Source organism: Lissotriton vulgaris, chromosome 2_1, assembly GCF_964263255.1.
Source record: "Lissotriton vulgaris chromosome 2_1, aLisVul1.2, whole genome shotgun sequence".
Lineage (NCBI taxonomy): Eukaryota > Metazoa > Chordata > Amphibia > Caudata > Salamandridae > Lissotriton > Lissotriton vulgaris.
In genome coordinates this window covers 207,786,828-207,811,365 of record NC_141687.1, presented here as the reverse complement: position 1 = coordinate 207,811,365, position 24,538 = coordinate 207,786,828, and the positions used below count along the sequence as shown (strand labels likewise).

The window sequence follows — 24,538 nt, the reverse complement described above, 5'->3', positions numbered from 1 at the left end:
CATTCTGCAGAGAAGTGCATTAATCAGGATAGCACAGGTCTCACCTTTCACGAGGCTAAACTATTGCATCCAGCTTATTGCTCCTCGAGCCCACATTGTACGGATGGTATCGTAGTTTCAATGGCAAATTCCAAACCAATAATACCACCCTCTCTTGTAGAATGGGCCCTCGAACCATCAGTCCCCCGAGAAGCAATAGCATTGACTGAGCCCCCTAGTGTTAGCAGGCAAGCACCTTCCCTAAATTCAATAGACTTAGATTTAGTACAAGATAATCCTTCTGGACTTAATGATCATTTGGTACCTTATTCCACTGTCTCAACAACACACACCTTCCCACGCCCAGGAACTTTACCTTCTGACGTTTCATTGAGTACAAGTACCTTAGTTACCTCTAACCGGACGCTCTCTGTTTTATTTTGGAACGTAGCAGTTCTCCGTTCTAAGATAAATTTCAAACCATGGTTAGATATTGTGAATGCTCACCAAATAGTATGCTTACAGGAAACTTGGGCCACCGAGCCCATGCACATTCAGGGCTACAAAACATACCACGTTCCAGCTAGTACTACAACACTACTCCTCTCTCCTCTCAATCACGGACTATCTTCACCTTCCAGCTTCGATCTTATAACTCAGTTTCTGACGCTCTGGTATTCGTTCTCTCCACTAACTGCTTCACTCTGCATGCTCTGATCTTAATATCAAAGCTCACCAGCTGCTCCAGCTAAAATAACTTCAATCTTTCTAAGAGAGTATTAGCCTTCGGTCTTTCTCTGACTTCAAAATGGCGACTGTCTGCCTTAAGTTGATTAACTGCAATAATGCTAACGGCTAGCTGCCGCCTACTAACTGACTGACTGACTGCTTCGTGCTTTTGCTAATATGGAACCTTGTTCATGCATGGAAAGTTACGGCCAGTAACCTGCCGCCCACCAAATTCTTGTACCACCCCGTGCCAAGGACACGTTCTCAGCCGGCCGGCCTGATGTTATGTCTTCGACACAAGGAAAAAATGCAGTCTTTCGATAAGGGCCAGCCTGAGCCGGTTCTCTCCAAGCAAACAACACCTCATAACTAAAACATTACATTTGACCTAAAAGCATCTCAAGCTGCCGAGGCAGAAAGAAAGATGGAGTCTCTCCCGTTTGAGGCCTGCAAGGCCCGAAATAAGCATAACTCCATTAGAAGTATACTAGCAACCTTACAAAAGGACGGATTAGTACTAGTACTAAGGAATCTATTCCTTAACATAAGTTTATGGGTCCTAGAATAAAGAAAAGGATAGGGAATTACATCAAACACCTTGTAAATAGGCCAGGTCTGGGGTTCTAGTCCTCCTATTAGAATGATAGCAGGCTAAAGTCACCTTCACTCAAAAAGGGGCAGAAAACTCGGTCAGAACAGTACCCCTCTAGTATTTGCTATGTGATTTGGGGGGGGGGGGGATTTCAATGTTCCTTTGTGTAACAATTACAAGAAAGGTATTTGCGGTCTCCAAGACGAACACGGCTGCCCCTTGACCCATTTCACACACTTGTATTTAGGCAATACCCTGAATGACTGTCTTTTTTCCCTGGAGCTGGAATATGCTAATGACCTTGCAGAATCACCCGTTGAATTTAAGCCTACATTTTACGGTATGGGTCTGTCTAGTCTCATTGACTATATTCTATGCTCCCAAATATTGCAACTATTTAAAACAGGTTCTGATAATTCAAGCGACCACTTCCCAAATAGTATCTTATTGTCAATTAACATCCCTTTACCTCACACCAGGATCAGCTTATTAAACCAACAATCTCTGACCATGGATAAGGTAAACGGCTTCTCAGTAAAATGGTCCAAAGTTGACCCTGAAGTAATGACTGGCAAAGTTATTTCCAAAGCCCTCCCTTGGTTGAACAATTGCCTGGCAGAGGATTCCACCCCCCAGTTGATTATATCCAGCTTTTTGTAGATCTTAAAAGTCATACGGGCAGAATTATTCTGTCATCATAAACCCCGAGAACAGGAATCCATAGGATGGTTTGATTCTACCTGCCGTAAAGCATTAACTGCCCTAAAAAGAGCCCTTCACAGTCAAAATAGAGATCTAGTTGAGATTGCCAAACTTAGAAAGGCTTACAAATTGGCACAACACAACCGCAAAAAGGAAATAAAGAAAATCTTTGGGCCCAATTACATGAGAGTTGTCTACGTAAAGACAGCTCCCTGTTTTGGCGCACAGTTAAATCACCCTTTTTGGTTGATGCCACAGCCTCTCAACACTTAAATGTGGCTGTGACGGCTGACGAGTGGGTGGCTCACTTTTCAAAGATATTTGGTGGATTAACCGTCGACGTTACAACTGTGGCTCAGACGGATAAGGACAGTATCAAGGATCCAATATATCCCATTGACCTCTACTTCGACCTAAACGAAGTCATTAATGCACTATCATCCTCCAAAACTGGTAAGGCCCCCGGCCCCGACGGAGTCCCACTTGATATCTTTGTAAGTAACATAGAACTTTGGTCACGCCTCCTCACCCAGGTAATGGCAGCAGTATCAAAGATAGGCCTAATAGATTCCTGGTCTTCCTCCATTCTGCTCCCCATCTTTAAAAAGGGTGAATGCAACAATCCAGCCTGTTACAGGCCTATCTCCCTCCTGGACTCCGTGGGGAAAGTCGCAGGCCGTCTGATCTTGGAACGTCTCCAGGATTGGGCGTCGGGGAATAGCATCCTAACCGATCTCCAGTATGGATTTCAGGAGGGACTTGGCACTGTTGAACAGGCACTGAATCTCACCCTCCTAATAGGCAAGTATGTAGGGGCAAAAGGAGGTAATTTGTATCTAGTTTATGTCGATCTCAGCGCAGCATTCGACTGCGTGATACATTCTAGGCTGTGGTCCATTCTCAGTGAATTGGGGGTAAACCCCCCACTTATAAAATTTCTCCGCAAGCTCTACTCTGATGCTACCGCTTGCGTGAGATACGGGATCGGCGCAGAACTATCTCCTTCATTCGCAGTAAACAAAGGAGTCAGACAGGGCTGTGTCCTGGCCCCCTTCCTATTTAATCTGTATACCAACGGGCTGGAATCGGCCATGTTAGTAGGGAGCCAGGACCTTCCATCTATTAACCACCGCCCTATTCCCGCTCTATTATACGCAGATGACTCAGTTATCTTAGCAAGAACATTAATACAGCTACAAAGGCAACTAGACAAATACTGCCAGTTTATGCTTTCCTTGGGGTTGAAAGTAAATAAAAGCAAAACATTTGTTGTGCATTTCGGGCCCAAGGCGAAGAACCCTAAACCTGTTTTTATAGAACAAGTTAGATTGGAACGCGCCAGGGAATATCCCTATTTAGGTATTCTAATGGATGACCAATTATCCTGGAAACAAGCAGTGTCTAGTAAAAAGCTACTCTATCAGAGAGCAACCTCTGCTCTTGTTTCCTTTTCAAGTAAATTGGGCAAACCAGCTCCAGCCGAGTTGCTTAAAATTTATCACGCTAAATGTCATAGCGTAGCAACTTACGGCGCAGGTATTCGGGGCTACGCTCCCGTAGACGATCTACAAAAGGTCCAAAACGGGTTTTTAAAATACATCTTGGCACTTCCTCAAAGCAAACCAATTTACGGTTGCCATATCGAGCTGGGCATCGAATATTTATAGATAACATCAGATGTCAACCGATCCTCTTATGGCACCGTATTTGGAATAAACCGCAATGCCATTTAACCCGTTCACTAATAACTGACTGTTTATCCTTGGCTTGTTGGAGCAAAATTCCTTGGCTCTTTTATGTCTCCAATTTTTTAAAGGATTTAAACTGCACATCTTACTTCTCTGAGCCCACTTCAACATCAGACATCTCCAGGAGTGCCCTGAAAAATCTCTGTTTAAACCACCTCAGAGATTTGCGTATTTCTCAAGAAGTAATTAAACCAACTAATATGCAGATCTTAATGGTCCAGACCTCCCCTGGTATCCAACCATATTTAACTTTTTTCTTATCTAACTATGAAAAATTTGTCTTAACTAGGTTTCGATTTAATTCTTTCTTTCGTCTTGTTACTTTCCCCACTGAGTTAAACTGGTCCCATGATTTGATTAAATGTCCGTGTGATGGAATATCATCTCAGTCCACATTACATGTAACTGTGTTCTGCCGATACTACGAGCAACCCCGCAAGCGCTGGATTATCCCCCTTCTTCGTGCAATGGGCCTGAGAACCTGTCGGCCAGCTAATCTGGTCCTGCAGTCGTTAGACTCACAAAATGCCGCTAAATGCGTAGCTTGTTTTTTGAAATCATGTTTGAAAATCCGCTGTACAGTTTGAGCTACCGTTCTCATGATTTTATGCCTTTTTGTACACAATTCGTCATAATTGTTTTTATCCATAGTTTTTAAAGTCAATCAGTTTTTATTTGAATTATACATTGTGATTTAAACATGTACTGTAATTTTATGATGTACTTTTTATGATTCTGCTAAGTGCTAATCGAATAAAAGTTTTGAAATGAAATGAATGTAGATTTAAAAATCATAAAACAACAAATGACAAAGCTTCAACTGACCTGGCTCAAAACAAACTATCCTCAAATCAATTGTAACCTACACAGAAATACCAGAATGTTCTAGTCCTCAATCAAAACCTAAAAAAGTTATCACTGGAGTAGAGTTGACTACACAAAATAAAAAAATGTAAAAAAACAAATACTTCCAGAATTTCGCAAACCTAAATACACTGAAGAAACAAAGTAACCTATCCCATTTCATAGGAATTTTGTCACAAACTGGCAACTCATTGCACAAACAAAAGCAGAAATGTTCTATTCATACTGCTCACACAAAGAAAGCAATTGCATGAACTCACTCCCAACAAATCCCTTTCAGGGAGTGTTAAGAAAGGCTCAGCTTTCCTTTAACTCCATCGGTGCGGCGCATTTTCCCGCTGTGCGCTGGAAATTTGAAAATCCTGCGGTTCATGACGAGCTTAGCTCGTCATGAGCGTACGAGAGGTGTACTTCATGACAAGCTGAGCTCGTCATGAGCGTCAAAGGGGTTAAATAACTATCACCAGCCAAATGGCAGGATCTTATCAAAACTAGCAGGCCAGCCAGTTGGCCTCCTGACCTTTGTCTTCCACAAATCTTCAAAAACATCTTTGCAACAATTTTTCAAGCACACCAATCAACAACTACTTAACAAAGTAGGTTTTTCTACAAGACTTCAAAAATACATAAGTACAACTATTATTGAAGATGGCAACACTGTCCCCTGGAAGACCTCAAAAATTACAGACCAATAGCAAATAGATCAATCCTAGGCAAATGTCTAGAAAGAGCAGCTTTTGCCCAGATATCAAAATTCATTTAGGATAATTCACTACAATCTGACTTCCAAACAAGATTGCACTGAATTAGACCTAATCTTCATCTGGGACTACCTTAAAACACAGTAGACGAGAAATGTTTTTATTTGATAATTTACGTAACACCTTCAAATTATTATAACTGGCTCACCTCTCTATGCATTGTATTGAACGAGGTAGCCACACTACATTAACTATAACTTGAGCCTTCTCCAGGGCGGCACCGCTTATACCTTTTTATATTATATTAGTTATACTAACTAAAATACCAGCATTTACAACCATACTTATGATGTTGCAAATCACATTTTTTGTGAGAACACATCACTATGTACTGATGTACTTTTGCAAAAAACAGTAAAATTTCGCAAAACGTCTGCAGGCACAAATATCACTACGTTTAAATACACTTATCTCTACTTCAAAACTACTATTTAAACAAAATAACACTGCAGTGTCTGACCATGTAAATAATAATTCATGTTCACCTCCCAGATAAATAATGAAAGCATAGAATCCTTGGATGTCAGGGTGTTTGTGAAAGAAGGACAAATTGCAACCACACTACATAGAAAAAGCACTACTGGAAATGCGACCCTACATGCCAGCAGTGCTCATCCCAAACACCTAATAGACAGTATTCCCTATGGGGAATTACTTAGACACAAACAAATCTGTACCAACAAAGATGTTTTTGATACATGTTGTGAGGAGGCCTTGGAGAGATTTAGAAGGAGGGGATATGAGGAAAGGAGATTGCAGGAAGCAGTCAAAAAAGTGAAGAAAAAATCAAGAGAATCCCTTCTTCCCACACTCCTAGAGGATAAGACAGATGGGGAGGAAGAGATACCTAGGCTTATCACCAGATACAACAGACAAGAGAGGAAGATCAGGTCAATTATCAGGCGTAACTGGCCGATAATATTGACGGATGGTGTACTAGCCCCCAGACTTCCTGACCGACCGACCATTACGTTCATAAAAGGGCCATCTATGCGCACACAGGTAGTGAAAAACAGTCCATAATTGAAAACCCCAGGCAGTTGGTTGACAAACAGACAAGGATTTTTTAAATGCACCTTGTGCCGGGCATGCAAATTTGGGGTCAACACATCTGAATATACTACCCCATTTAGTCCCACTGCCATTAAGATTAAGGGCAATTTTGGCTGTAGAACAGAATACGCAGTGTATGTTCTGACATGCACCTGTGGCTTAAGATATGTGGGTAGTACAAAGCTACAGGTGCACGTCAGAATTCTGCAACACCTACGCGCCATAGTCAACAATGACCCCACGTATCCAGTAGCGAGACACTTTAAGGCAGTGCATAATAACGATCTCAACTGTCTTAAGTGTTTTGTCATTAAAGCTGTCCCAAAACTGCGTAGAGGTAGAGATAGAGAAAAAAAGTTACGTAAACTTGAATCCACCATGATTTTGGAATTAGGCAGCAAAACTCCAAATGGCTTAAACAACACAGAGGATCTCCACTATTTCCTATAAGTCAGTATTTTTCTCCCTTCAGAGTACTTTTTGGGAATTTTTGAATTATGTTTCCAAATACACAGACAATGGTTACCTTGCGGTCAAATACATTTTAAGCATTTATGCAGATAAACAGGTTATTTAATACTCTTCATTGCTCTTTAGTAATTTTTTCATATACACTATCACGAATGCACTTAATTTTATATTGTGTTTAACAGTATAGAATTATGTATTTTAGGCAGCACTTGCACTTTCTGTAGAAATAATTCTATATCATCATAGAATTCTCAACTTTGGCATGATTGAAACTTTAATAGTCTAAATTCTTAATAGGGTCAGTTTACTAGTCCTTGAATATAGTAGGACAGCAACTATAATGATTTAATCAAGACATTATGATAACATTGCATATTTGCACAATTATAAATATATTATTACTGTGTTTTTAGATCAATATTTATAGATGGTTTTAACTTTGGAATTATTACCTTGGTTAATTTATTTAAAAAGATTGTAATATGTGTTATTATATATACATTATATATCTTTTTAATGTATCCATATATTTATTTATTTAATTTATATATGTGAGTATTTATTAATGCATTGTTATCAGATTAAAATTGAGTATTTTACTGGGATTTTAAAAAATAAGGTTATGCAAAACCAATGACCCAAAATTAGAAAACAGACTACAAAAATAAGTTGTATGCCACCGTGATGATAAGTATGTTCTCTATGTTCATTAGTCACGTTGTGTTGAAATGGAAATTTTAAATGGCGAATGGCTTACCCAATGTCAGTGTGATCAAGGACTGAGGAAGTTTGAAACGCGTCACTGAGGGGAAATAAATACATCTGAACCATACCTTCCCGTGGTCCGTGTCTCTCTTTCCTGTGGCAGGGGATTGCAGGAGAGTCGTCTGGTGGTGATGTGAATATATATATATATATATATATATATATATATAGATATATATATATATATATATATATATATGTAAATGTACAGGAATTTATATAGCGCAAATCACCGAGCGGTTTCTAAGCGCTTGCTTATGGAACCCGTCCTGGTATTCCCCTGTGAGATAGTATCCGCAAGGTGAAAGCCAGGCATCCCGCCGCGATGGGCCGTTGTGGAGATTAAGGAAGCTATTGCCCAGAGTCACAGAGTGTGAACCCGTGAATCGAGTAGGCACCGGAGCGAGAATTGTCGAGTCCATGGACATTTTAGGACTCAAGACCCCGCCGAGCTGGGAATTGAACCCTGGTCCCAGGCTGACCTCTGCTTCCAGGTCTGCCTCCTCTAACCAGTGAGCCACACTTCTCCACAATATATATATAGATCCTGAAATTAGCAATCCTGCACCTCCAGCTGCTTCCTGGCGAACAAGGACCACAACGAATCCCAACTTAGAGGCAAGATGTTTATTTAGACCAAATTTAACAGCAACACGGTCTGACGCGTTTCGGGCAGATGCCCTTGATCACAGATGGTGGGCATAAATGGGCATAAATCTCACCATTTCGGTTAAAAAAACTTAGATTGTATGTGACTCCCTCCTAGCATATATTCCATATAGTCCCAAATTATGTTAGCAAGATATGATAGTCCAAATCACAATGTTCCACAAAAATGGTCAATAACCCGAAATGTAGGCCATATACGCCCAGAAACCGATCACCATTAGAAGCATTGGCGGGAGATTGTTGATTCTAATGGTGATCGGTTTCTGAGCATACATGGCCTACATTTCGGGTTATTAACCATTTTTGTGGAACATTGTGATTTTGACTATCATATCTTGCTAACATAATTTGGGACTATATGGAATATATATTAGGAGGCAGTCACATACAATCTAAGTTTTTTTTAACCGAAATAGTGAGATTTATGCCCAATACGTTATAATAAGAACATTCTCGTGACCCACCTGATTTTTGGATATATAACATATTTGGTTATATCAAGGAGTTACCGACCAATGTTGAATAAAATAAGAACGCCCTGAAGAAGTTCTGTTGTACAGAACGAAACGCGTCGGCTGATTGTGGTATATAAACATAAGAAAATAAAAGCAATTGAACAAGTATCAAGACTCTGCACTTCAATAAGGACTTCAAGAAATATGATCTGATTTAATTGACTTTGCAAGTGGTGCCGTACCAAATTTTGGGACAAATATGTTTTACTCTGCGGTGGGAGTGGTGCCCTTGGATCGGGGGTATCCTTGGACTGGCACGCGAAATTCATTTTCTCTTTAATATTGATTGGTCTGTACATATTTGGAGGTTGGTGCTGTTTTTGGTTTGTCTGGTCCACTCTCCGGTTTTGGGTATTTATTGATGATAACCATGTGCACACTTTAAAAAAAAATTATTTTTCAAAGTGCCATGTGGCACACAAGTGCACTTTCTTTTAGGGGCGCCTTAGGGCCGTAGGCCCCTAGGCACCCTTGCATTTGCGTTACCTAATTTGTGATTACCAATTAGGATGGAGTCGCAATTGCAAATAGCGATTCCCTAATTGCGTTTTCAATTCTTAAGGAATCACAATTAGAGAATCGCTATTTGCTCACTGTTTTGTTGCATTGCATTTTGCGATTACCAAATTGTGATTTCTCAAATAATCGCTATTTGGTAATCACAAAATGAAACTTTGATGCGTGTGCCCCTAAATCTTAATGTCTTTATCCACTTTCAATTAAGGCAATTATGTCTTAATTTCTTAGGGAACGTGTTTCTTCATTTTAAATTCCTCCCATTTAAACAAATGGCTGTATTTTTCTGTTATAAATATGGCCCCATGTCTACAGGCTTCCTGCTCCCAGTGGCCTGGTGTCTGTAAATGTGACACTTTAAAAAAGGAGAAAGTTACAATGAAGAGTTATTCATTAAGGTAACTTTTCATTAAAATGTTCTCCCATTTCAAAGTGTCGCCTTTACATACAGAGGCATCTTGCTCCCAATGGCTGGTAGACACTGTGCCATATTTATAACTGAAAACTACAGGCATTATTTTAAGTTACAGAAATTTTAAGTGCAGAAAAATATTCCTTATTATAAAACTTTTTGCAGAACAGTTTTCTGTACTTTAAAGTTCTTCCATATATAAGCTCAAATACATACATACATACATATAAGAAAATGGTTGTAGGTTTGTGTTATACATGTAGCAGTGCACATATGGCAAAACATATGTCCTGTGCAACAAACACATACAACACAGGCTCCCAATCACCCATAGACCTATATCCCATTCATACACACACATGTTTATACATCCCCAAAGACCACACTCACACTGACACACACAGCAGCCCTGTCATAGTGACCCTAGTCAATGATTTTTTTTCAAACCATAATATCTGGCTCTATGGAAATTAGGCTTACAGGCAATTAAGAATGGAGTGAGGTGTCTGGTAGCAATGCACAAGTTGCTTAGATTTCAGTAGATCACTGTTGGACTTGGCCCTTAAGGCAGGTTCACCCCTAATCTTTTTGCTTTAGATCTATGATATGCGTGGATGATTTTCTGGTCTGTGCACACTTTTTTCTCTGTGTCCCAGAGTAAAGTGCGTGCATGTAGTTAGGCTGGCCTGCTCTCCCATAGGGATGCATGGGGAATGTCTGTGTCCCTAGTAGTTCCTGATGCGTGGGGAGTGCATGCTCGAATTTGGTATGTGCGTGTTCGTGGGAATGAATGTTTTGCAATGGTGTATGTGGCATGTGTGTGTCATGAGTAGAAATGCCATTTCTGGGACTTGGCATATTACTGTAAAATATGCCTGCAGTGTGATTGGCTGGAGCTGGCTGGTGAGCCTGGCTCCAGGAAGGCTGGATGGGTCTGCCCGGTGGTGAGTGTGAGATTAGCATGCTTGATGGCTTGGGAGGAGTGCACCTGGTCCCTGATGGGCCTGGACTTTCCCCAGACAATGCTGGCTCCACCCCCTGTAGTGCGACTGATGGCCCTAGCCCTGCCAGTGAATAGAGAGGGTGGTTGAGGTAAACAGAGTACTTCAAAACCAGCTGCGACTGGTTTTCCCCCCACCCTGCACCCTGAGACAAAGAGGTTTTTCTGTATAAGAAGGGGCTGTGTCCCCATACAATTTGTCCTGTCTTTGGTATTCTTCCAGGATCTTGCCAGAGGGGGCTGCTGCTGCTGCTGGGGCCAAGAGGACCGCCACTTGGCTGTCTCCCTGCCTGGAGACCCAGTGTGCTGGCTCTGGCCCTGCCTTGCCCCCCTGCCTGCCTCCAGACCCTGCTGGAGCTTTGCTGCGCCTGGAGGCGCTCTGACTTTTGAATTATAGCGCTAGGCGGGCTTTGTTTCCTTGAAGCGCCGAGCGCGCTTCCCTTGGCGCTTGAGAGCGTTGTGCCTTGCTCCCAGAGCGCTTGGGAGCGCTTTATCGACATTGCCGGTGCCCACCCGGCTTTGGAGCGATCTGCCGATTTTCGAAGTAGCGAGTGCCACCTCGCTTTATCTTTTAATCTAAGGCCGGTGCCACCCGGCATTGCCCCGTTGACATTTTATTGATTGAAGCCGGAGCCCACCCGGCGTTTTCCCGTGATCACCGCCGCAGCCGAGGGGGAGTGAAAGCTGTTGCCGGGCCGCTGCCTAGAGCGACCCGGAAGTCCCGCCTCCTGACCCCCATTGGCGGCCCTGGCGGAAGTCAGGCGGAGGGGAGAGCGAGACAAGGCCAGGCGGGAAACAGGAAGCAGCTTGCAGCGTCTCGCCGAGGCTCCCCGTGAGTGAGCTGCTGCTAGGAGGCTCCCGGAGAAAGAGGAGAGCCCCGCCATGAGACAGCCGGTGAGTGAAGCAGAAGGGAGGGGTGCCGGGACACATTGTTGGTGTCCGCCCCCTCTCCCCCGGTAGCGCGAGCTCGCGCTAGCATTCGGAGTGAAGCCACAAGGGCTTCACAGGGGCATTGGTTTATTCCTGAGTCCCCCGTGAGGGACTCCGACGATCTTGGGCATAAGTGTGAAGAGCCTGCGAGGCTCTGGCGGCATTTTGAATATTTAGAGCCTGAGACGCTTCAGGGGCACATCTGCGTTTTCGAGCCCACGAGGCTCCGAGCTCCCCATTGTCCTGCGAGCCCAGCGAGGCTCATTGCCCACATCGTTTTGAGCCCTGAGAGAGGCTCTGGGGGCATATTATCCTGAGAGCGCTGGAGCTCTACATTTGTGCATTTGTTCGGCGAGCCCTGAGAGGCTCTAGGGGGACACAGGCAGCTAGTTGGTTGTAGCCCCGTGGCTCCCACACTGTGTCTCCCCACCTTGTTCTTGAGCCCTCCTGGCTCCAACGTTGCCCTAACTTTTCCTGCATCAGTTGCCCAGCACTTTGTGGGCAACTGCTACGTTTTGGTTTGTGTGCTGTGCTGCCTGCGCAGCTTCCCTGACACTGAGACGCAGGGCATTCCGCCCCTTTCGAGGCCAGTTGGCCTGAGGGACATTGTGAGTGTTGTGCTACGTGCACCCCGCGCATTGTAATTTCTTGCTATGTGATTCTTGCGCAAAATGTTCTAATCTGCACCTCTGTGTTTAATACCTCATGTGCAATTGTTGACATCCCACTTTAGGTTTATCCACTCTGCTAAATGTAGAGTATTGGTGATGTCCCATTTTATGTTTATCCACTTTGCTAAATGTGACCTGCATAGAGGATTGTTGATGTCCCATTTTATGTTTAGGTTTCCTTCCCTTTGCTAAGAGTGAATTGCTTAGGTGTTGGTATTCCTTCCTTAGGTCCTGATGAGAAGGTCCTAGTTACCTGCGTGATTTCCTACAGTGTTTTAGGGTTGCGTAGGAGGTCTTTACTCTGTTCCAGTGATTACTGGATGTGTGTTGCATTTACAAGTTTGGTGCTAATCATTCTATGTTTACGTCATAAGTGTATACCTACCAGTATTATTTTCTAACAAGTGCCTACCCCTGACAGTGGTCCATGTGGCCTTGTCCTGTACATAATTCCCTTGTAAATTCTGCCCGTGCCTCTGGCACATTGTACAGTTTGCGTGTGTTATCTAATGTGTTCTGTTTATTATAATACAAAGGCTATTTTTCATATATAACCTTGTGTGGAGTCTTTCTTTGTGGTGGGCCTTGTGTGTTGTTGCTGGGGTGCGTGCCCAAATACTTAACTCATACCGCCTCCAAGTTTAGCCTAGACTGCTCGCGCCACGTTACCTAGAGGGTGAGCGGGGGTTACCTTGATGTGTGACTCCCTTGCCCTGACCTTAGGAATGGTGATCCCTGACTGACCTTGACGCGAGTCTTGGCCAGCCAGGGTCCCGTTTCTAACAATCACCATGATTTCACTGATCAGAAAAAGCTCTCACAACAGAAAAGTTTGTAGACCCCCTGTTCTATGGTGTTCTCCTTGCATGGCTAATGCAATACAAGAGCATGGCCCCGCTTTGGTTGGTCAATCTGGATAAACTGAAGGCAGAGCAAATTTCTATCATGTGTTACTTTTCACACCATATTCTACATTGCTACCTAATTTATTCTACATCCACATGCCACTCCATTCCACAGCATTCCACTCTACGCCACTCCACTCCACTATATGCTATTCCACTTTTTGGGCTTGATTAGGGGTACTGCCCATTCTGAGTGTGGCGGTCGGACCGCCGCCTCTGTTGGTATCTAGGATCCCGCGGCACGACGGTCTGAGTCGGGAATATGCTGGTGGTGCAGCAGCGACTCGGCGAGCATATTCTGAGTTGCCAAGCCACCACCCTTTCCATGTTGGTGAGCCCCCTGCTGCCTCTGGGCCCAGGGAGTACATGCGGGGGGCACACGGAGTTCTCAGAACCCCACAAAACTTCCCTGCGATGCTCATGGGGCTATTTCACAGGGACAACGCGAACAACCTCCATCGTCCCCCTCCTTACCCTATCAAGGTTGATATACTGACCAAGGCAAGGATAGGACCAGGGGAAGGAGTCAAAAGGTGGTGGGAAGGGACGTGGTCAGTGAAGACCTGGTGAAGAGTCCCACTAGACTGAGGGCACTTGTCTCGGTATCGCCAGCTATATAAGAGAGGAACCAATCGGTTAGTGCGCCTGCCCACCCTTCTAGCTTGGCCATACACACAACACTCACATCAATACAAGGAACGGTGAGTAATGGTCTATATAGTCACCTTAAACAAAGGTTGGAGAAGGAGCAACTCGAGGGCAGGCACAATACACCCCAGTTCCTGAAGCACTGGAAGAATATGGCACCAGCAATCCAAACATCAGTGAAGGAGAGGAAAGGGCTCCATGCTCACCTGCGTGGCAGCAGGGTAAAAATGTAAAGAAAAACAAGGAAGACTCCTGGGTGGTGAGGAGAACAAAGGAAACCACAATCAGGCATTCCCTGTGCATGTCATGGTGTCGCTAAGCAAGACGCTCCTGCTCTGTGGGGGACCAGGTAAGAAGCAGCGAACACGCGTTCCTTGTGCGTGTCGCGCTGTAACAAATAAGGCGCTCCTGCGCTGTGGAGACCAGGCAAGAAGCAGCGAATATGTGTTCCCTGTGTGTGTCTCGCCGTAACAAAATAAGGCTCTCCTGCGCCGCAAAGGCAAACAACATGTAAACAAATAAGGCGCTCCTGCGTCGCTGGGGACCAGGCAAGAAGCAACAAACACGCATTCCCTGTGCGTGTCACGCTGTAACAAAATAAGGCGCTCCTGCACCGCAAAGGCAAACAATATGTAAACAAATAAGGCGTTCCTGCGCTATGAGGGACCAGGCAAGAAACATCGAACACGCGTTCCCTGTGCGTGTCACGCTGTAACAAGGTGCTCCTGCACCGTGGAGAAACAAAAAAGAAGAAGCGACCACACGCTCTCTGAGCGTGTCGCGGTGCTTGTAAAACAAGGCACTCCTGCGCCACGGGGAAAAGTCAAGAAACCTGTGACCACACGTATCAGAACGTGTCACGGTCTAGGTGCCAGGGAACCATGGGGCTTTTGTCAGCAGGGAAAATGCCAACATGCGTCGGCAAGGGCTCGGGCTAGTCGGGAACTCCAAGGCGTCCGCAGGGGGGTCGTAGGTCACAGGGACAGGCTCATCGGGAACAGTACTGGAAGAACCAATGGGTTAGAGTACCGCAGCGTTATGCAGTCTCACCCCGTAGTGCATCCCACTTGACTGAGTGTGCTTTCTGGTTGGAGCGCTGGATCGCTCACCTGCCCTGCTGTCCTGCGCTCTAACCAAGACTGGAATTGCCAAACATACCACCACACGCACCACCACTCTTCCCTGGCTGGAACCATGACAGTAGTGCCCCCTGGATTTGCACCCCCCAGTTCCTACATGGTTTGGCATGTGTGTCACACTGTGCAGGAACTTACAGTTGTTGCTGTGACCACAGCGGTCTGTATGTCCACTCAATTCCACTCCTCTCTATAACACTGTTCTCCAGTCTATGCACTCCCGTACGACACACCATTCCACTGTACAACACGTCGCTCCACTCTATGATGCTCCACTCCACTATATGGCAAGCCATGCCACTCCAGACTTTATTCCACTGTATGCTACCCGACTCCACTCCATTCCACTCTACTACACTGTATTTCACTCTACGATACTCCACTCTAGCACACTACGCTCCTCCACACTCTACTCCATTGTACTGTACAACACTCCAATTAACAACAAACTAATAAATGACACTCAACCCTACGATTTGAATCACTTATACCATGTGCAATCATAGCATTCATTTTTATTTTTTTTAACATATTTTATTGGATTTTCAATTATGAACACTGCAAATTATTACAGAGTATATACCGTCCTGGTATTCCCCTGTGAGATAACCCTGGCAGGGTATCCGCAAGGTGAAAGCCAGGCATCCCGCCGCGAGGGGCCGTTGTGGAGATTAAGCAAGCTATTGCCCAGAGTCGCAGAGTGTGAACCCATGAATTGAGTAGGCACCGGAGCGAGAATTGTCAAGTCCGGGGACATTTTAGGACTCAAGACCCCGCCGAGCCGGGAATTGAACCCTGGTCCCGGGCTGACCTCTGCTTCTAGGTCTGCCTCCTCTAACCAGTGAGCCACACTTCTCAACAGTGCATCCAAATCATAGCATTCATAACAACACTTATGATATCGCAAATTACATAATTTGTTTTATTTATTTATTTATTTATGAAGAGTTTTGTATAGCGCGAAAAAGACCCTTGGGTATCAGAGCGCTTCACATTACATGAGGTAGTTATAGTCCTGCATTGTTATCATATTTTTCACAGTATTATGAGGTAGGTACATAAATGATACAAAAGGCGACAATATCAATAAAATTTCTACGAGAGTAATAGCATATAGTATGACATAAATTTTTGTAAATAGTAGCAAATAAAGTGTAAAAGAGTCAATCGATCCTAATCAACTATTTCATGTGTATGTTTCAGCTCCAGTCCTTGCGCAAGAGTTCTGACTTCCCGTGCCTCGTCTATGGAAGGAATTTACTCACTAGGAAGATCTTCGTTTCCCTCTTAAAGGTTGCTGTATCTTCAATCTTTCAGATGTTTGAAGGAAGTGAATTCCAGATTCTAGGGGCTGCTCCTGAAAAAGCCCTTTCGTAAGTTTTCTTCTTCCGGAAGATGGCAGGTCTCAGCATTAGCTCATTTATGCTCCTGGTTGGTCTGTTACCTCCCGATAGCTTAATTTTCTGAGCTAGGTATTTGGGTGTATTGTGGTGGAGCGCCTTATGTGTTATGCATGCCATTTTTAGCTGGATTCTTGCTTCGAATGGTAGCCAGTTTAATGCCTTCAAGTGTGGCGATATATGGTCAAATTTCCTTGATCCAGTGATCAGTCGTGCGGCTGCATTTAGACATGCTTTCAGGGGAGCTGTTGAAATTTTTGGTAGACCTGCTAGCGTTGTGCATCCATATTCAATCCTCGCGATAACTAGAGACTGAACTGCCAGTTTGAGGTCTGCTTTGGATATGAATGGTTTCACTTTTCTGATGTAGTTCAGATGGTAGCGGGCGCTTTTTGCCATTGCGTTGATATGGGCTTTCATGTTTAGTTTCTCATCTAGAGTGATTCCTATAGATTTCGCTGAGCCAACTAGAGTAGGGGTGCAATTTAATGCTGTTATCATATTGGACCATTCCTTCACTTCTGTGTGTTTCTTTGGTGGAGATATTAGCACAAATTCAGTGTTCGAGGCATATGGGCTGCAGATGGTACATTATGAATATATCGCCATCTGGTGTTGGGCTCGGATGATTGCACTTTGTTTTTCTCTTGGAGAGTCTTTTGTATCTTGGTGACTCCTCCCTTGGTTGGTAGTGCGCATGGGCATCGGCTCCATCCTTAGATTGTTTTTTTCCGCCATAGGGTTCGGATGAGGATCGAGACGCTCCAGATCAACTTCAGAAGAAAGTGATTTATCGGTTTTTTGTGCGTTTAGTTTCAGATGGTTGATCGATAGCCATTGTAATGTCAGTTTTAAGGTCTCATTCATTCTCATGATGTCTTCCCTGGATGTGATCTTGATGTAAATCTGGGTATCGTCCGCGTACATGTGGTAGGAAATATTAGATTTTCGAAGGATTTCAGTGAGAGGTTCGATGTAAAGGTTGAACAGTGATGGAGATAAAGTAGAGCCTTGGGGGACTCCAATTGAGTTAGGGCATGCTGGTGAGAGTGTTTGAATGACCAGGAATCTTTGCGTTCTATTCTGCAGGAAAGATTCAAACCATTTTAGCACGTTTCCAGTTATTCCCATCCTATCATGAAGCCTGCTTAGTAATTTTTCATGATTTACCGTGTCGAATGCTGATGATAGGTCCAGGAGGATAAGTAGGCATGTTTGATTACTGTATAGTGCCTGTAGTGCATCATCGATAATATGTAGGATCGCTGTTTCTGTGCTATGTCCTGTACTGAATCCTGATTGGCAGTCGTCTAGTAGTGCGAACTTCGCGATGTGTTGACTTAGTTGATTTTGTACGCATTTCTCTATTAGTTTGGCAAGTATAGGGATGTTGGTCACAGGGCGAAAGTTATTTGGATCTGCTGGGTCCGCCGTTGGTTTTTTGATGATAGGGACGACTTGACCTGTTTTTAGGCAGTCTGGAAGGATCCCTTGTGATAGGGAGGCGTTTATTATTTTGGTCCAAATGGGAATCACAATATGGTTTATGACTCTGACGCATTTAGCGGGTAGAGAATCACTATAGTGGTTGTTAGGTTTGATGTCTGATAGTGTTTTGGCTATGGTACGGAGAAGGTGCGATTTATAGTTAATGTAGTGTGGTGAATGAGGTGACAACACTGGATGCCAAGGTACACAACTTATAGTAATTTAAAGGTGCTGCCTCAATTATAAATTTGAGTTATAGCAGTAACTTTAGAATTTCTATGGTTTGTCTAGTTTAAGTTGGATTGTATAAAAGAATGAATACAGTTTTCCTAACTATCCTAACTATAACGTATTCCTAACCCCTTTGTTTATTCAGTGACTTTATATATATATATATATATATATATATATATATATATATATAAAACATGATTTCATAAACCAATGTTGCCTACTGTTACAATTGTTGAGTCAATGTACAGTGCACTTTTGAAGATAGAACACTGGCTCGCTAAGGCAATAAGCAGGAGTTTATTCTATATTTGCCATTGCAATATATTAGAATGTTATTTTGCACTTTGATAATGAGCAATACCTGGCATTTGCACTTTAAATTGTATGTACATATTTACATTCTGATTTAAGCTGAGGAAGAGAATGTTAAGGGCTGTTAGCTGTGTCAATATGTGCAATCTTTATTCATCTGTAAATTACAACTTTTTTTATTTAAACGCTGCTCACGCATTATCACAGTTCACTTTGTGATTTGCATTTAGATAAGTTTAATTTGACATGTTATTTGAGTATGATTTCCCACTGTCCAAACCAGTGCACTTTTAGGCGATGTTTTACAGAACAGTCGATATATTTAATGACATGTAAATTAACACTGTTAAGTTCTACTGAAGGTGGTTGTGAGAACAAAATTGCACTTTCACTTAAAGGATTTGAGATGGTATATAAAGCTCACCTCACGCCACAATAAAACTGTCCGTGTTAAGTCGAGCGTGTTGGGACCTGTTTATTTATTCTGAACGGGTGTGTTGAGATACTTATTCTAGCAGCGGTGTGGTAACCCGACACGCTGCTCTGTTCCGGAGCACCGTGTGAAAATGTTCTGGGGGGGGGGCTGGTTTTTCAAGCAAAAGGCAGAGTGGAGCTGCAGGGGCCCTAAGAAGAGGTGACAACCATCAAAGCCTCATTAACAAGCAAAAGATCTTTAAAAGACCTGTGAAGTACTTGGGTCCGGCTGTGTGTGCTCCCAGGAGGTAAAACACCGTCACTCCGCATTTTTTACTCGCATACCTTTACTCCTCATACCATGATAACGCAGGTACCATTACTCCGCAAAAAAAACGTATGCCATTATATATTATATGCTTTTACCACGCATGCTTTTACAACGAAATTCGTTGTAAAAGCATGATTGGTAAAAGCATATGTTTTTTATATTTAAGTGTATGGTAAGTATATGGTTTTAGTTTGGGGGTGTTGGAGTATAGTTTTTTGGGGTTCAGGGGTATTTTAAGGGTGGGTTTGGGTTATGGGGTGCAGGGGTATTTAAGGGTTACGGGATAGGTATGGGTATTGGGGTATAGGGGTATTTTTAGGGTTCAGGGGTAGGTTTGGGTTTTGGGGTACAGGGGTATTTTTAGGGTTAAAGGGTATGTTTGGGTTTTGGGGTACAGGGGTATTTAAGGGTTAAGGGATAGGTATGGGTATTGGGGTATAGGGGTATTTTTAGGGTTCAGGGGTAGGTTTGGGTTTTGGGGTATTTTTAGGATTCAGGGGTATGTTTGGGTTTTGGGGTATTTTTAGGGTTCAGGGGTAGGTTTGGTTTTTGGGGTATAGGGGTACTTTTAGGGTTCAGGGGTATGTTTGGGTTTTGGGGTACATGGGTGTTTTTAGGGTTCAGGGGTATGTTTGGGTTTTGGGGTACAGGGGTATTTTTAGGGTTCAGGGGTATGTTTGGGTTTTGGGGTACAGGGGTATTTTTAGGGTTCAGGTGTAGGTTTGGGTTTTGGGGTACAGGGGTATTTTTAGGGTTAAGGGGTATGTTTGGGTTTTGGGGTACAGGGGTATTTTTAGGGTTCAGGGGTATGTTTGGGTTTTGGGGCACAGGGGTATTTTTAGGGTTCAGGGGTAGGTTTGGGTTTTGGGGTACAGGGGTATTTTTAGGGTTCAGGGGTATGTTTGGGTTTTGGGGTACAGGGGTATTTTTAGGGTCAGGGGTAGGTTTGGGGTTTGGCGTACAGGGGTATTTTTAGGGTTCAGGGGTAGGTTTGGGTTTTGGGGTACAGGGGTATTTTTAGGGTTCAGGGGTATGTTTGGGTATTGGGGTACAGGGGTATTTTTAGGGTTCAGGGGTAGGTTTGGGTTTTAGGGTACAGGGGTATTTTTAGGGGTCAGGGGTATGTTTGGGTTTTGGGGTACAGGGGTATTTTTAGGGTTCAGGGGTAGGTTTGGTGTTTTGGGGTACAGGGTTGTTTTAGGGTTCAGGGGTAGATTTGGGTTTTGGGGTACAGGGTATATGTATAGGGTTAAGATGGGTTAGTGTTTAAGGGTGTTGGGGTATTTTAAGGAGTAAGAGTGGGTTTGGATTTTGAGGTGCTGGGGTATTTTAAGGGAGCAGGGTAGTATTAGTTTTTAGGGTGTTAAGTGTATTTTTTTTTAAATGTATATATATATATATATATATATTTTTAATTATTTTAAAACAAATATAAATGTAAAAAATGTATTTACTTATATACATATGCTTTATTTGGTTTATTTTTATATATATATATTTATTTTTATTTATATGTATATAGATGTATATATGTTTACACTTTATATATATACTAGCAGCCCGCCCCAGCGTTGCCTGGGGCAGAAGGGGGCTGGGGGCTGCATTTTTACCCCGGGGCAGAAGGTGGCTGGGGCAGCATGTTGAGCGGTGCACCAGCCGACTCCCTCCCGCCCCCCCCCCCGGCCCGCCCCACCTCCCGCCTCCCGCCCGGACTCCAGCAACATCCGAAGCAGCCCGCGCGGTGCACCCGCCGACTCCCTCCCGCCTCCCGCACCAGCAACATCTCCAGCCACGTACCTCTCACTGCTCCTCCGCTTCCCGCCGCTCCTCCCCGCGCTGCCACTGCTCCTCCGGTTCTCGTCGCTCCGCAGCTCCTACCGGCGCTGTTGTCCTCCGCTCTTCCTGGTTCAGGTGAACGCCGCTCCTCTCCTCACGCAGACGTCGCTCATGTCGTCTGCTCTTCCTGGTTCTGGTGAACGCCGCTCCTCCCCTCACGCAGACGTCGTGGCCGGCGCTAGTTGCAAGGGACTACTTTTTTAAATTTATTAATATTTTAAACAACGTTTTATTTTTATTTTTATGTAGCCTATGTCCTTCTGCTTGCCCTGAGGTTTTCTAAGATGTCTTGGGTGTGTTGATTGGCGTTGTGGTTCCCGAGATTACCAAAGGTGCAAGTTCTCTCTTTATAATAGTAGTATAGATATATATATTTTTTTATTTATATATATATATATATATATATTTATGTGTGTGTGTGTGTGTATATATATAGTGTAAGTACATTTTCTAACTTTTCCCCACATATAACTTCACCACACATGCCTTTTTAGGTCTCGTGACCTATCAATGCGCGCAAGCGCATTGAGCGGAGCGAGAATTCAAGTGCTCAAAATCCTCGTCAAACCAAGGGCTTCTTGGTGCGGTTTTCTTTGAGTTCACGTGAATCACGTGACCAAACAAGCACGCGCATCAGCCTCCCTCCCTCCCTCCTAATTGCATTTTTTCACGGCCGCACAGCACATGAAAGGGCTTCTCCCAGCGTGTGCTGTGCGGCTTCTCCTCCCCTAATTATTCATGGCCAGCCCCTGCAGCCTCTTGAAGCCATCTGTTACTCGACAACGCTGGTGGCACTTTCACGTTTAGTTAGTCTCTTAGTCTTCCCCCTTCACACTTATCAAATCATGCCTTAACATTCATTCGATAAAAGCAATGCAGCGTGAAAAAGTAACTTTGTTCATTTTTAATGATTAAAGGTGCCTTAGCCACTTCTAAGGATAGCTTGTTTTCCTCCGTGGAAACGCAGCAGAAACGTGAACATTGATTACATAAACAGACCATGTCCATATTAATTTCGTGGAAACGCAGCAGAAACGTGAACATTGATTACATAAACAGACCATGTCCATATTAATTTCGTGGAAACGCAGCAGAAACGTGAACATTGATTACATAAACAGACCATGTCCATATTAATTTCGTGGAAACGCAGCAAAAACGTGAACATTGATTACATAAACAGACCATGTCCATATTAATTTCGCAGCACCCCGGGGCCCCATCCTCTCTCACCACCACCGACGCCCTCTCCTCCTGCCCTCTGTGCCCGACAGTTTATGATGGCGGTGATTAGAGAACGTGCTGTTACAATTTCTATTTTAACTTCTGTCCTGGGAGCCTCTGACACACGAGTGCTTCACAGAACAGATAAGTGATGCGCAAGTTTACTAAGCTATTTCAGGGAGAAATATTTGTCCTGGTGAAAGCTTGCTTTTTTTCGGCTTTAGAGAGCAGCAGGAACGTGAGGGTTGATTACAGACGCAAATCATATGCACAGACTATTTCAGTGAGGTATTTTCAGTATCGTTACCTTATGCTGTGTTTACTCTGGTTTCCTGCCATCATACACAAGAACACCCGGTGTCAAAGGCTTTCTTTTAGTAAGAGAAAGTTTTTCAAAATGAAAAAAACGTAGCATTTTTTAACATTGCACATTTAAGCTTTTTTAACTTTGTCAAGTTACACAGCAACTACAGTGCACTTTTAATCACCTTTTGCAAATTTAAATAATCAGGTTAGAAAGTAGCATGGACTGCAATAGTAAAATAATATAAACAAGCAATGAGAAAAAGAGTCTAATAGGGGCAGAAAGGCACAACAAGCACTGGCGTTGCCAATAGGTTTCGCATTTGGAAAGTTGGAGCTATTGGTTTTGTAAATGACATTTTATATTTATATATTGTTATTGACAATGCCAATAACGATATATAAATATAAAATGTCATTTACAAAACCAATAGCTCCAACTTTCCAAATGCGAAACCTATTGGCAACGCCAGTACTTGTTTTATTAGTTGATGGCATTTGTAGAAAGCAGATTGGAGCTCCATAGAGCTAACATCAAAGGACACCAGCGGCTCCCTGAATCCTCTCCCCACTCGGAGCCACAGCCTCGTGCCACCCTTCCAACCCCCCAGCGACCGTCCGCTCCCCAGCCATCTGCGCAAACCCCCTCCCGCCTCCACAGCATCTCTTCCTGCGCTGCATTTACCCTGCAGTGCCACGGGTATCCGGTGTCAAAGAGGCAGGAAAACTACATCTGGGGCAACATAAACTCCTTATATCTTGCCCCTCACTGCGCAACCACCATGCGCTCCTGCGCCCGATTCCAAACCGCACGTGGGCCTTCTGCATGCCCACTCGCTGCTCCCATCTGCAAACAACCCCCCCCCCCAGCGCCATGCAGTGCCAAAAGGCACTAACCCTCCCACCTGCCACACCATCCCTCCTAAAGTGTGGCGCAATAGCCAGAGAAGCCAACTAGGAAACTAGGTTATAGTCGCAGCATTAGCTCAGCATCCGTGATTCTGGGCAAATTACATTATACCTTGCCTAAACAATTAACGTGAACTTAGCTGCACATTCTGAGGCATTGTCACGAAGCTATTCAACACTTTAACATACATTGATACAAAAGGAATCAAATTGTGAGCGATAGGACACGCAAGAGTCTTGTGACAAAAACTGTGCACAATCAGCAGATCCTTCTCTAACCATTATTTTAGGAACAATCGGATTTTGTCTTACATGGAAGCATAGGAACGCCATTTTATGTTACAAACATTGTCCTTTCCACATACTAAAAGAAACAGATTGTGAAAAAAGCACAATGCATCACGGACAGGTGAAACTCAGGCGGGCATACGGAGTGCCTCATTTATCCACAACATACCGGTTATGTCCTTGGTTTCGGGTTTAAATTGTGTTCAAATAACAGAGCGCCTGACAATCTTTCGTTTACGTACAAGCTTGGATAAAGCAACAGGTCTGGAATAGGCAAGCTGGTGGTATACACACAAGTATTGGGTCACCAGCCGTGGTACTGGGGAAGACTTTTAGGTGAATAGGCCCCATGTTTTGCTGGGAAAAAGCAAAATGAGAAGGACAGATGAACAGACCAATGAATGAATGAAAAGGCCTGAATCCACCTAAGGCCTAGGGCTCACCTAGCCCGCCCCAACCCCCTGCCCCCTCACCTCACTCAATGCAGCATCGCCTCTCTTCTCCGTAACATTCCCAGGAGATTATTGCTGAGAGCTTCAGAGTCAGCGTTTCACAGCACTTGCAGATTGTCGCAGACTGTGTAACATTTGGCACAGGCGCATCAAGAACTCCTTTTTCTCCCACAAAGGAAGAAAGCTTCCAAATAATTAATGGAGAGTGATGCGCACCAGAGACCAAATCATTGCAAACTGAAGGCCTGGGTGATGATAACAATCTTATCTGTCTTCTTTAG

General features: G+C 43.8%; 1 protein-coding gene across 1 annotated transcript in view; it reads right to left on the bottom strand.

Annotated features, from left to right (window-relative positions):
• Window positions 1–24,538, bottom strand: part of LOC147729842 (protein unc-45 homolog B-like) — a 113,856-nt gene that overhangs the window by 71,657 nt on the left and 17,661 nt on the right. The gene's annotated exons all lie outside the window — the stretch shown is intronic.